The following is a 12,006-nucleotide window of genomic DNA, read 5'->3' on the forward strand; positions in this document are numbered from 1 at the left end:
GAGTGAGTATGAAGTAGGACAAGGCCTTCCAAATTCAGTATGACCTCAAATGTTCGCACAGTAGTGTTTTCATTGGGGCCCTGGAGTCATAGGAACTGCTGATGGGTCTGATAATTATATATTCATTTCAGGAAGCTATACTTTTTAATGGTTTCTCAGTTGTTCTCACTAGTTATTTTCATAAAACTATTCATGCTTATTATGGAAGTGATTGAGGACAACCAGTAACAGGGTTATGCTGTGGTAGTCACCCTGCAAACAAAGACCCTGAAGGCTGAAGAGAGTTACCTGATTAAAAAATGCCACCAAAATGTTACACATGCGAGTAGTGGGTGGCCCCACTCACCAAGCAGAGATCAGGGATGTTGCCACATTATCAGAGTGATTAACAAGGCCTGCAGTGCTGTGCCCAGGAGAGTCCATGAGCACCCTGTGTGGCAGCCCACAGGAAATCCTGCAGGCAGCCAGGAGTGGTAGGCCCTTTCTCCTCGCCTGCCTAACCCTCGCTCCTGGCTGTGGGAAGATGACCTTTCCATTTCTGATTCATGGTCTGGGCTTCTCCCTCTCCTACTCGCTCTGCTGCTTTTGAGGAAATGAGCTGGCCTTGCTTTTTCTTTCAATATGGTTGAGAAAGTGGGGTGAGTATAATGTGATATGGCTCTGCAGTGCAGTAATGGCTGGAGTACCTGATGAGATGTGGAAATCCAGGGCTCAGTATTTTTTTTGGGTTGAGGAGATTTACGATGCATACCCTGTACATTCCAGAAAGAGGACTGCAGCTTTAATGTAGGTGAGCAGTACTGTCTGTCCGCATTGTTGAAACTGGGCTTTATGCTAAAAAGAGGCAGTCCTTCTCTGATTGGATGTGCCTAAGAGAAAGGGAGGTTTTCATGGTATTTTGTATATTATTCCACCAGCTGCATGATTAGTGCATATGCTAAACCCAGGGTGAGCAGTTCCCACAGCCGTTTGTTTGGGTGAATACTGGGTTCCTGGGGCAGAGTGCAAGAGCTGAGTCAAGTGACCAGTTCTCTGAAAACTGAGATGCTTTAGAGCGTGAACAAAAGGAAATCTTTTAGGTGGGTGGGAAACTTCAAAATAAAGAAAGAAGTAAACCACATAAAATGCTAAACTAGATACATCAAATTTATGGGAATTGTTTTCCCAGATCAAGTCCTCCAAGATTTTGTAGGCAAGATCTCAATACTTCAGGCAAATTATCCGTTACAAATCTGTAATCAGCAAGCACTATACACAATCAGTTATTCTAATAAAGTCTTCATTTACATTAATGTGAAAGAAATGCAATGTTGGATTGTGTACAGTGTTATTCTTAAGAGGGTGAAATGGGGAAATGATGTATGGTGTATGGTACAAAAGGAAATGTAAATAGTTTCAGAGACCATTACTGGAATTTCTGGCATAGGAAGCATTTTGAAGTACAGTGATATGAATAACTGCTGGAATGGATAAGGTAAATAGCTGTTGGTTATTGGTGATTCTAACAAATTGAGGAACTACTGTAGAGGTCTAATTTCTGGTCTAAGATTCAGAAAAATATACCCTTGCTAAATCAGAATATGATGACAGTCCCTAAGGGGGAAGTGGTTATTTCTTGTAAATCTCCAGATTTTTAGCTTCCTTTTTACCATCAGCTCCTTCTAGCAATCTTACAAGTGCAGAATAGAAGTGTGATTTCCTGTGATCTTTTTTTTTTTTTTTTTTTTTTTTTTTTTTTTTTCCCCCCCCCATTTTAATTTCCCCAAACCTTTTAAATTTTTTTTTTTTTTTTATTTTTTTTGTGGGAAAAAAAAAAAAAAAAAAAAAAAAAAGCAACTCAAAGCAACTCACATACGTTCAGCTCCTTCTATTGCACATACAAGGGAACTGGGAATATTTGTGCAGTAGAGTCATCATTTGGCTCCAAACAACAAAAGAATATTTATTCAGCCTTTGGGCATAATATAATCTAAAGAGGGGCAAGTGAGATTTCAAAAGGTAAGACTTCTCTGTCTCCCAAATTTCTGCTTCTAATTAACTGAAACTCAATGTGAAAGTTCTTTTCATTTCCTTTCCTCTCTTTTTCCTGTCAATCTGAGAGCATTAAATGCTGCACCAGAACTGAAGAAGAAGCTGTTTGTCATCAGTCTCTGCAGGATGCTGCCATTATGTCTAGTAACATTGGCATATTTATCACACTTGGCAAATTCCTCCTGTCACCACTGGATGCTGTTTACCTTCATTTTAATGTGTTCTTTCCACTTGGCTCTAAACAAACAAAACAGCAGTTTTGTGATGTCTGCTTTTCCTGTTAAGACACAAATGTCCCAACTACCCCTCTGTAGATATGGCTGGGATACCATTTCCAAAAATACCTCTCTTTATCACAAGGATTACCACTTTCCAGTAAGCATTTTTTCAAAGTTGTGGCAGGAAATTTGATCTAATTGGTATTACTGATCTAAAATATTTAGTGAAATAGAAGTCTAAAGGTTCTTTATTGGATGCCATTTAGGTCTGGATTTACTTGTTGTTTTCCAATGCAATCATTAACTGGGGTGGCAAGACTTACAGAGAAGTCCTGAAACTAATGGGAACAACATCTACTGTGGATGGGCTAAACAGTTAGAACTCTCTGAAGAGTTGCCGAGTTCCCTCTACCTTCTTCCTATCCATATTTTGTTAAGTTGTCCTTCCGTTGAGGCATACCAATTTATTTTAGACCATGTAGATCAGACCTAATGTTACCACATTCAGTGAAGATACAGCTGATAAACATTTGCCTGTGATTTCATTCTCCTCATAAATTTGTTCTCTTGGGCAGGATCTCCTACAATTCACTGAGGAAAAAATAATGGAGCATATGTACGTGATAAAGGGATGAGGGAACCATTTGTGATGTTTGCTGCAGGGAGCCCATCTGCTCTCACGTTTGGGGTTCCTCGGTGAGCTGCAGCATGAAAAAAAAGTTTTACTACTCAGCGTTTTCTGCGTAGCTGCGGTTCACACACTAGCTCAAGTAGATACTGCCTGAAGGGATGTATACAATGTCTCTCTGAGTCCTACCAGCACAGCTAAGCTGGTACACCTTTGATTTGGTCTTGCTTTTGGCTTCTAATTCTTGCTGTCAAGCTTCTGAAACTTGGATACTCTTTTCAAGTACTGATCACTTGTCAGAAGCATCTTACAGTACCAATAGATAGTTGTACAGTTTACACACAGAACTGACATGGGAAACAAATTTCTTATAAAGATCTGTAGGGAAACAAACAAACAAACAAAACACCAATGGTTTTTAGACTTCTGCTTAAAAGAGAAACTAGATTTTCTCTGAAATTCAAAAAAAAGATGGATTAAGGTCTCTTCTTCCACACTTGTCCTGTCACTTAGTACATATCCTTGTGTTCCCTTATGTTTTTTGATGTTGATCAAAAGCAGAAGTACAATACTGATCCATTGAAATAAACATTTCTCTGAAAGCTTTTTCCCCGTCTTAATATAAATAAGGAAGTACCAGAAATTTCATTTGAAAGCCAACAGTTGCAAAATTTCTAACAATTTTGCAGACACAGGAGATTAAAATACAGAAGTTACAGATGAAGAGCTGTTGTTTGGGTGCTTATTCAAGCATGGGGCTTGTCAACATATCCAGTCTTAGATAGTGTATTTTAATGCGTAGAGTTTTGGATGTTCAACTTAGCCCCAACTTCTTCCAAAGTGACAATTCAAATCACTGCTTGTTTCTAACAGTCTTTGGGTGGTTATCTCTCATCTTCATAATATATGAATATTTGGAATAACTGGTAGTCATTCAAGTGTGATAGCTGTGAGAAAAATTATTCAGAACGTGAACTTAGTATTGCATTTTACATCACCATGCTGATAGCTATGAAAGAAAAGGTGGTCAATAGTTTTACAATTTGGAACCATTTTAACTTATTGCTGCTAGCATTTCTGTTAAGATTGTTATATTGAAGTATTGCAGTGCTAAGGAGCAACAGATACACATGCTTCATCTGTGGATCTTTGCTAACTTGTCTTGTCTGGTGACATTTCTATGCTGGGGGATAGGGCTGTGAAAGTTGCTGCTAGGCATGAACATCTCTAGTCAGGTTAGTATTCATATATACTAGTGTAAATCATTCTTGAATTAGGTCTTTCATGTCAAAGTCCAGGTTAGCTAAGAAAGGAAGGAATAACAGCACAACCCACAGCTTGTTGTAATGTTTTTTTTTTTTTTTTTTTTTTTTTTTTTTTTTTTTTTCTGATAGATTCTGTCTTCATACACCCCTAATATTCTTTCAGTCTACAAATGCTACATTTTGTTAACTTCGTACCATAGCAAGTGCAGCAAATGCCTTACCAACATGAGAGAAAACACAGAAGTTGTGAAGAAGGCCGACTGTATAAGAGGCAAAACAGAGAAAAAACTAAAAACTCCACAAAAAGGCAGGAATGCAGCAAGAAGTCATTCCTAAGGCAAGAGGGAAATAAAAGAAGATGGAAGGAAAGGAAAGCTTGTTCCAGCTACAGTACAAAAAGGAAGGATAAATAATTATTAAAAACAAAAAAAGACGGAGCCATCACACTATCTCTTAATAACTTTTTGTCTGGGAATATCTGATTTGGAAAAACAAACAAACAATCTTAGTTGCTCAGATGTGGGGTTGGTTAGCATGTTTAGTGCTAAATGACCCATATGCATAGTCAGTGATGTTACCGTTCAGTTGAATAAGAAATTATCTGCTGGCCTTCAGTCTCACCAGATAATTAGGCCTCTTCCAGTGCACACCATTCCCATTTCTTAATGAGTTGCTGTGGGTGTTGTAGGTACAGACCCTGTCAGGGTAGTGGCAGCCCCTTTTGTGGGGTGGAAACCACAGCTGCACATCTTTGGTTTTGGGATTGCTAGGAATCTGGCTTTGAGGAAACTTGGACTGGTCTCATCTTTGCTGAGTTACATCCTTCCTGGTGTTACATGAAAGATAAGGATGAGCTCTGAAGCTCATGGAATTAAATCAAATTTTTTTCCTTATTTAGAGAATTTAAAGGCAAAGTCATCTATATGCCATACCTGGATACTAGGTGAGTAAACACTTTTGCTGATCACTGTGAAAGGAGCTGAACCAGTGAAGAACCTGAGTTGCTGAAAATTTGTTTATCATCCATTAGGTTGGTGGTACTAGACAATGGGTGAAAGAAAGCTTGTTTGTCTTATCTACATTATATAGCCTCCTTTGCTGCCAGTAATAATCCCATGGAGCTTGGTTTGAATGATATTGTTAAGGGCACCCATACAGAGATGACTGCACTCGGTATTTCTGATGTTTCTATTTCCTCACTAACAGTCTTATAATCAAACAGCTGTGTAGAGAAGAAGGGGAGGGAGATCACATTTCATTAACATTGGCTTTGACAGACTTGGAGATAGAGCCAGAGCTAAAATGGTACATGCCACCAGTCTAAGAGAGCTAGGAGTGAGGTACAATGTTTCTGTCTTTCACTTGATCTGGGATGTAAAATGATGAGGAACAGATTTAGACACAATCACCTCCTTATCCCATTCTTACTTGAGTGCAGTTGTGGATCTGTGCCTTTCAGCTTCTCTATTAAAGGTGTGCTTTTGATGATAGCCAGCACTGCTCAGCAAATAAGAAGCAGTATGTTGATATTGGCACTATACGTAGGCTGTTATACTTTCCATATACAAGGAGCAAGGCATTTTCAGCTTAGTCACTGTAGTTCCCTTAATGTGAAGGGAGAAATAAAACATTTGACTGTTAAAAAGTGTTTACTCTCCATTTTGGGTACCTTACAGATTTCTTCAAGTGATGAATTTCTTATGTAAAAAATGTAATACACAGAATTTATCTGTCTAGTCTTCATCCATGAAATATGGGGCCTTTTGTATTCTAGATTTTAAGAATGAGAAGGTTAAGGAAGTACTTTTATAAATGAGAAAGCATTTTTTTTTTTTTAACTCTTAGCTTCATTAAATATACTTACTGCACATTGTATTTTCAAGTCACTTAGTTTTTGTGCATGTCTCAGATGTGATATATGATTTTTATTTCTATAATTTTATTGAAGTGGAAGTCAAGAGATGGGTGATGTTAGTTGTCTTACTGATAACAAAATGCTTGAACAAGAGGTATTACTACTTGCTGAATTAAACAAGAAAGAGTACAGGACACGTTCTTGCTCCCAGACTCTGTTTAGTAAACAAACCTGTTTTCATCTTGAGGGTTATGTATACATATGCACATTTAAACAGAGAGAAAGAAAATGTTCTGAAGCATCATGACTTTGTCTAAGTCCCAGCAGTGTACTTTATAGCAGCAGAAAGCAGTTGTTGCAAGCAACTCTGGTGAAAGCTTTTAATAATCACTTGGCTGGATAAGAAAGAAAATGAGTTTCAGAATGTCATCAATGGTGGTGATCAATAATCTGTACTTTCAGCCTTTTTCTCATGTTCTGAAGGAAACATCAGACATGATTTCTTATGATGCTCTAGTACTTTCACAAGTTTAGAGGAGTCAGCCTCAGAATCCTGGGCAAGTGCCAGTTGGCACTGCACATGCTGACACTGTACTGTTAAATAGGACCATTATTCCTTCTTCATATTCTGTTCTACACTTCTCTTCTGTGAAATGTTGTTCCAGAGGCTTCATTGCTAAGTGATATGATCCCTCTGGTACACAGTTTATAAATCAATTTATAAAATGTGGTGAGTGCCTTGATCTTCTCTGGATTAGAGATGATCTGCAAATAAACATGCACATTAATATATATTTTTTAAATTTCACAGCCAGCACTGTAACTTTGAGAAATGAGTTACTTTTATAGCCTATTATTTTGCAGTGCCCTGTCTGAGAATGGAAATCATCCAAGTCTGATAGATGAGCTTTCTTTGTGGACAGCAGATGTAGACGGAATATAGCAATGACAGCAGCATTAACCATGGCAGGACACCAGGGAGCGAGCTGCAGAGCCCTGGAGCATGAGAGTGGCCTGCTTTTACTGAGGTGGATAACATTTCTCCAGACTTTTCAGCTTTGATCAGATCCAATGGCTGCAAGAAAAAGTCCCCAGAGTTGATTTTTATAAGTCTTAGTGCAGAAGGTGCTGGTCTTTATTTGTGTTTTACAGAAGTAGCTGCACTTGATAGTAACTCCCAACGTCTTTCCATACCTGAATTATGATTTTAATGGGAAGAGTGTTGTGATGGCTGACAAAGAATTGTTTGAAGAAATCGGATGCTTTAGGGTATCTAGTGAAACTTCTTATAGGTTGAGGTCAAGTTCAGTTACCCAAAAACTGGAGACAACTTCTTTAGAATACAATGAGGCAAAAATTAGTTTCTAATGAGACTGTGGCAACAAAAAATGTAATACCTCTGATGTACAGCCATATAAAACTGCAGGGTTTTTCATTCTTCTTTTTCATTAGCAGCAGCTGAATGATCCCCTGTCATAAAATACAGATTTAAGTTTAGGACTTAAAAGGTACACACTTTAGAAGGAATGCTAGCAAGAAATATTTTAGATGTGCTGTTTTCTCCAAACATTAGGAAAAAAAAAAAAAAAAAAAAAAGGAAAAATTATTCATTTGTCTTGGTATCTCTTGGTATCTAAATATAAGGTATAATAAAATGCATCATTTAGCCATGCCATGAGATTATAGGAATTTTAGTCTTTTTTTTTTTTTTAAAAAAAAAAACTATTTTTCCTTTGTAGTCATTACAGCGAAAATATGCCGTCCAATGTTCTGCAGATAATTTATATTCATCTGTCAAAAGAAATATTTTTTCTTTTTATTTCTCATCACTGAAAGATAGTTCTTATGATTATACTGACCGAATTGTCAGTGTCTAACAACTTTTAATTTCCTCATATTAATCTTTTCATGTTGGAGGGGAGCTGGCTGGACCACTTGCTCTGAAAATTAGGCTTCCACTTGGACTCACAAAATCACAAACTGTTTTTTAAAATGTAGACCATATTTTACAGACCATTAGTACTGACTGTGACACTTCTGGAATCATAAGGGCCACCCCATTAAATTACACATTCTCAGTGAGATAGGCAGTACTTGTCAGAGACATAAATAAAGTGTGAGGAATGATCAGGTGAGGGTCTAATCTCTCAGGCTGTGCAGATGTATTACACTAACTGCTCTTTGTTGCTAGCAGATTAACATTAGCATTCCTGGGAAATATTTGCATTAAGAAGGAATTGACTGAATGCTCTTACTCTTTAGGAGAAAAGGACTGACAGATTACCTGAAAGAAATGGTGCTATGACAGAAACCTAAAGACACAAGTGAAAGGAAGATACTGAAACATACTGAGAACTGTATGCTCAAGAAGACTGGGTAGAGGAATTAGGAAAACAAACCAAAAAAAATGGGATATTAATACAATTTCACTGTTCAGAATAGTGGCCAAAGTCTTGATATTTAAACAGTCATATCATCAATCGGGACAGATCTCTGTCACTCTAAGATCTGGGTCAGAATTCCTGTGTGAAATCACAGACAGATATTGTTAAATGTGACAAAAAAACATTCAACAGAAAATGTTGCAGCATTTCCTTCTTGTCAAATGTTGTATATATATGCATATATGCACATTTGGAAGTCTGACTAGCCTGGAAAAGTATGTCAGTATCTGGTCTCAAGTATCCTTTTTCTTTCTGAATTTCCCAAGACATGGAGCTTTTCATTGCAGGATGAAATAAACTATTTGCAATCTTTTATCTAAAAAACATAATTTTAGTCACCAAATGTATTTTCTAGTATCTTTTTCTTCACAGTACAGTATTTGCTAAAATTTGTTGATAACAACTACTAAACTTGGAAGACCACCTACATTGCTACCATGCCTTTCAGCAACTACAGCTTTCTAAGAAATGCATTCACTCATTTATGAACACTAAATAATAGCCTATTGTGTCTGCATGAGCATTCCCATTTTTCCTCTAACAAAGCACCTATTTTCAACATATGGTTCTCAGTATGGTCATTTTCAACTTCAGCATTTCTAGAAGAAAAATTGTCAATAGAGAAGATAGATTGTCACATACACACACACACACACAGCCAAAAAAAAAAAAAAAAAAAAAACCTTTAGCTTGTAAAAACATATACAAAAGGATTAATCTGCATAGGTGTATCAATCTATATAGCTGTATTAAGTTTAACAGAATCAGCTCGTGATAAAAGATAGGGCTGATTATTATTTTTCTTAATTTATAAAAATATAATGCAGTAATTTCTGTTTTATTATTTTCTTCTCCCACAACAGATTGCTGCTTGCAGCCAACTGCAGTGCTAAAAATTATATCATTAATAGGCTTTGTTGCAGAGTTCACAGACCCTTAAGAGAAATGGACCAATCTAAACATGATAGCTTCCAATAAATGGAGAAATACTTCATTCTTGTCCCATGGAGGTGTTATCTTTCTTTTTGTCTTCAGTACTGCAGTCTGTCAAGTCATTCAGTGAAAACTGCAAATCGAGTCTTGACAAACCTCTTACATTACTGTACCAAGAGGAGAGCTCTTAAAATAGTTGTCACAGTTCTTGCTTCTGGCTTTGAACCTTAGGCTCCCAGTTCAGTAGAGCATGGTTGTATTCCTGGAGCACAAGGATGGAAACAGCCAGAAATGGTATGAAGTTGTTGACAATTACTTTAATCATCAAGAAAAAGCATAATAAATATGAATTTTGAAGGAGGTCATTCATAATATGGGGTTATATGTAGCTGAAATGCTTTCAAAAAGCAATCATTTAAGAGTGTTTTTCAGTTTTCTCAATAAAATAAAATATTTTTTAAAAAAGGAATTTGTGTTTTTGTTATGTAACAAAATATGGACAATGCTGGGAAAGGGAGCTTTAGCAATCTTTCAGGCCTCCCATACCATGTGATACTGCCCTAAGGCAACTCCAAGCAGCAGTAAATAAATGAGAGTCCTTGTCAGAAAGAGTTTGTAATCTGTGGGCTTTCTCCAGAGCAGATCAAATGCAATCAGAATCTAAACAGGAGCTCAAAAAGGTTTATGAGAGAACGTCAGGCTTGAAATGTCCTGAATTAGTACTCAATGAATGATTGATTTTTTCCCTCCTTTTGGTTCACTGGCAATTAAAAGAAGAAAGAAAAGTTATCTCATACAGGTTTCTGCTACTCTCTGGGTACAAGGACAGGAGAAATTTTGAACTTGTTTTACAGCTGATAAAATCTTGTCAAATAATATCCAAAATAAATGTCCTCCATTTTTTAAGGGAACTAGAATGTTTATGAATATGTCCTGGTCAAATAACCAAAACTGAAGGATGATTTTATGTTATTTTCATTTTAAAATGAAAAACAAAACAAAACAAACAAACAAAAAACACCACACATAGAAACGCACATGAAAGTGTTGAAATGGAAAACTTTGAGGAAAATTTTTGCTATTGACTCCCCTTCCTTTACCAAGTGCAAGTCATGTAATGTGCAAAAACTGGTAAAAAACATGTGCAAAACTGGTAAAATCAGCTTGCCAACATCCCTGCACGTTTTAACTGTTTCCTTAAGAAATTTAATGACCTCCAAATTACTAATCTAAAATGCATCTTCTTTAATTTCTTTGTTTTTTGTATTGTTTTCTCACCATTTGGGTGTCTATCTTTTTCCTCCTATCTACTTTCTGATGTCAGAGAACCAGTCTGTGACTCATGCCCTCTTCCTTTTTTCTGTGGCCAGCTTTTGCCTCATCTGATATTTTTACTTTCTTTACTATTTCCTGTGTTCTTGTTTTGGTCTCAGTCCTTGCACATTTGTTGTCCTACACATCCCTGACTTAAAAACATCTCTCTCACTTGTTTTCTGACAAAGACTTATAACTCTCATATTTTCTGCTATCTTGTGTCCCTGTTCCCTGTCTCCATTGCTCAAGTCCTTAACATCTCAGCTGGGAGGCCTGAAAGGCAGTTGAAGCAGAGTGACACTTGCACACCAGGACCTGTCCTGCCTCTTTGTCAAGAGAAGTTGCACATTACTGTTAGTGCTGCCAGAACTGAGGTGTGTCTCCCACATTTATTAGGACATTATTTGGAGGGGATGTGGGTGAGAGATGAAAAGCAGCTTTCAATTTAAATTTTGTGCTGATCTGATATCTTGATTCATCTTGGAAGAGTTTAACCCCCAAACAGTCAGTGTCACTGTCTGGCATCATTCCAGAATCATTTCTGACTGCAATTTGCTTGCTGAATTCAGTTAATTGTGGACAAGTCCATGTTTCCCATGTGTTCCATGAATACATGAATATATCTTCATTTTAGCATTTGGCATGGAAAATGATGCTGAATGTTCTGCATAATCAGTATTAACAATGCTCTCTGGTTTATTTACTTACATACAAATTTTATCAAGCCTTGTAAGAGCAGATGACTTTAAACTTAAGTGCTGCAGTTTCTGTACTGCAACAGGATTAAAGTGCTTTAATGTCAGGCTATTGTCTATCCTCTGTTCTAATGAGAGTATTTCATTACAGCTCTTAATATGACTGGACTGGAGAGTTTATGAGATCATTCTAGGTATTTAATGACAGCGCGTCACTCATTATGCCTCCTATTTTTGATTTAATAAACTTCAATGTCTGATGGCAGCCTAGCAAATATAAACCTTTCAACCTCATCAAGTTTTGAGAGGCTATGGGCAAAAATAAGCTGTCATGACTGTATATGAATAGTATTAAAGGTGCAATTGCTGATTCTTTAGCAAAGAAGCCAATAGCACATCAAATCTGATTTCTGATTAAAAGGAAATTAAGCGGGATAGTTCTTGGACATGGGATTTCTAATAATGTAAAACTTTTGGTTCACATAAGTAACACAAGTAAGTTGACATAGTTTCTGAAGCCCTGAAGTGGTCAGGCAGTTGGATTTGATGATCTTTGTAGGTCCCTTCCAACTGAATTATTCTATTCTATTCTATTCTATTCTATTCTATTCTATTCTATTCTA

General features: G+C 36.9%; 1 long non-coding RNA gene across 1 annotated transcript in view; it reads left to right on the top strand.

Moving 5' to 3' along the window:
• Window positions 1-1,823: 1,823 nt before the first annotated feature.
• LOC118162378 overlaps window positions 1,824-12,006 on the top strand; it is a 59,477-nt gene continuing 49,294 nt past the window's right edge. The window contains exon 1 of the long non-coding RNA XR_004748428.1: window positions 1,824-1,998. This is a non-coding gene — a long non-coding RNA (uncharacterized LOC118162378). The remainder of the gene's footprint in view (window positions 1,999-12,006) is intronic.

This window comes from Oxyura jamaicensis, chromosome 2 (assembly GCF_011077185.1).
Source record: "Oxyura jamaicensis isolate SHBP4307 breed ruddy duck chromosome 2, BPBGC_Ojam_1.0, whole genome shotgun sequence".
NCBI lineage: Eukaryota > Metazoa > Chordata > Aves > Anseriformes > Anatidae > Oxyura > Oxyura jamaicensis.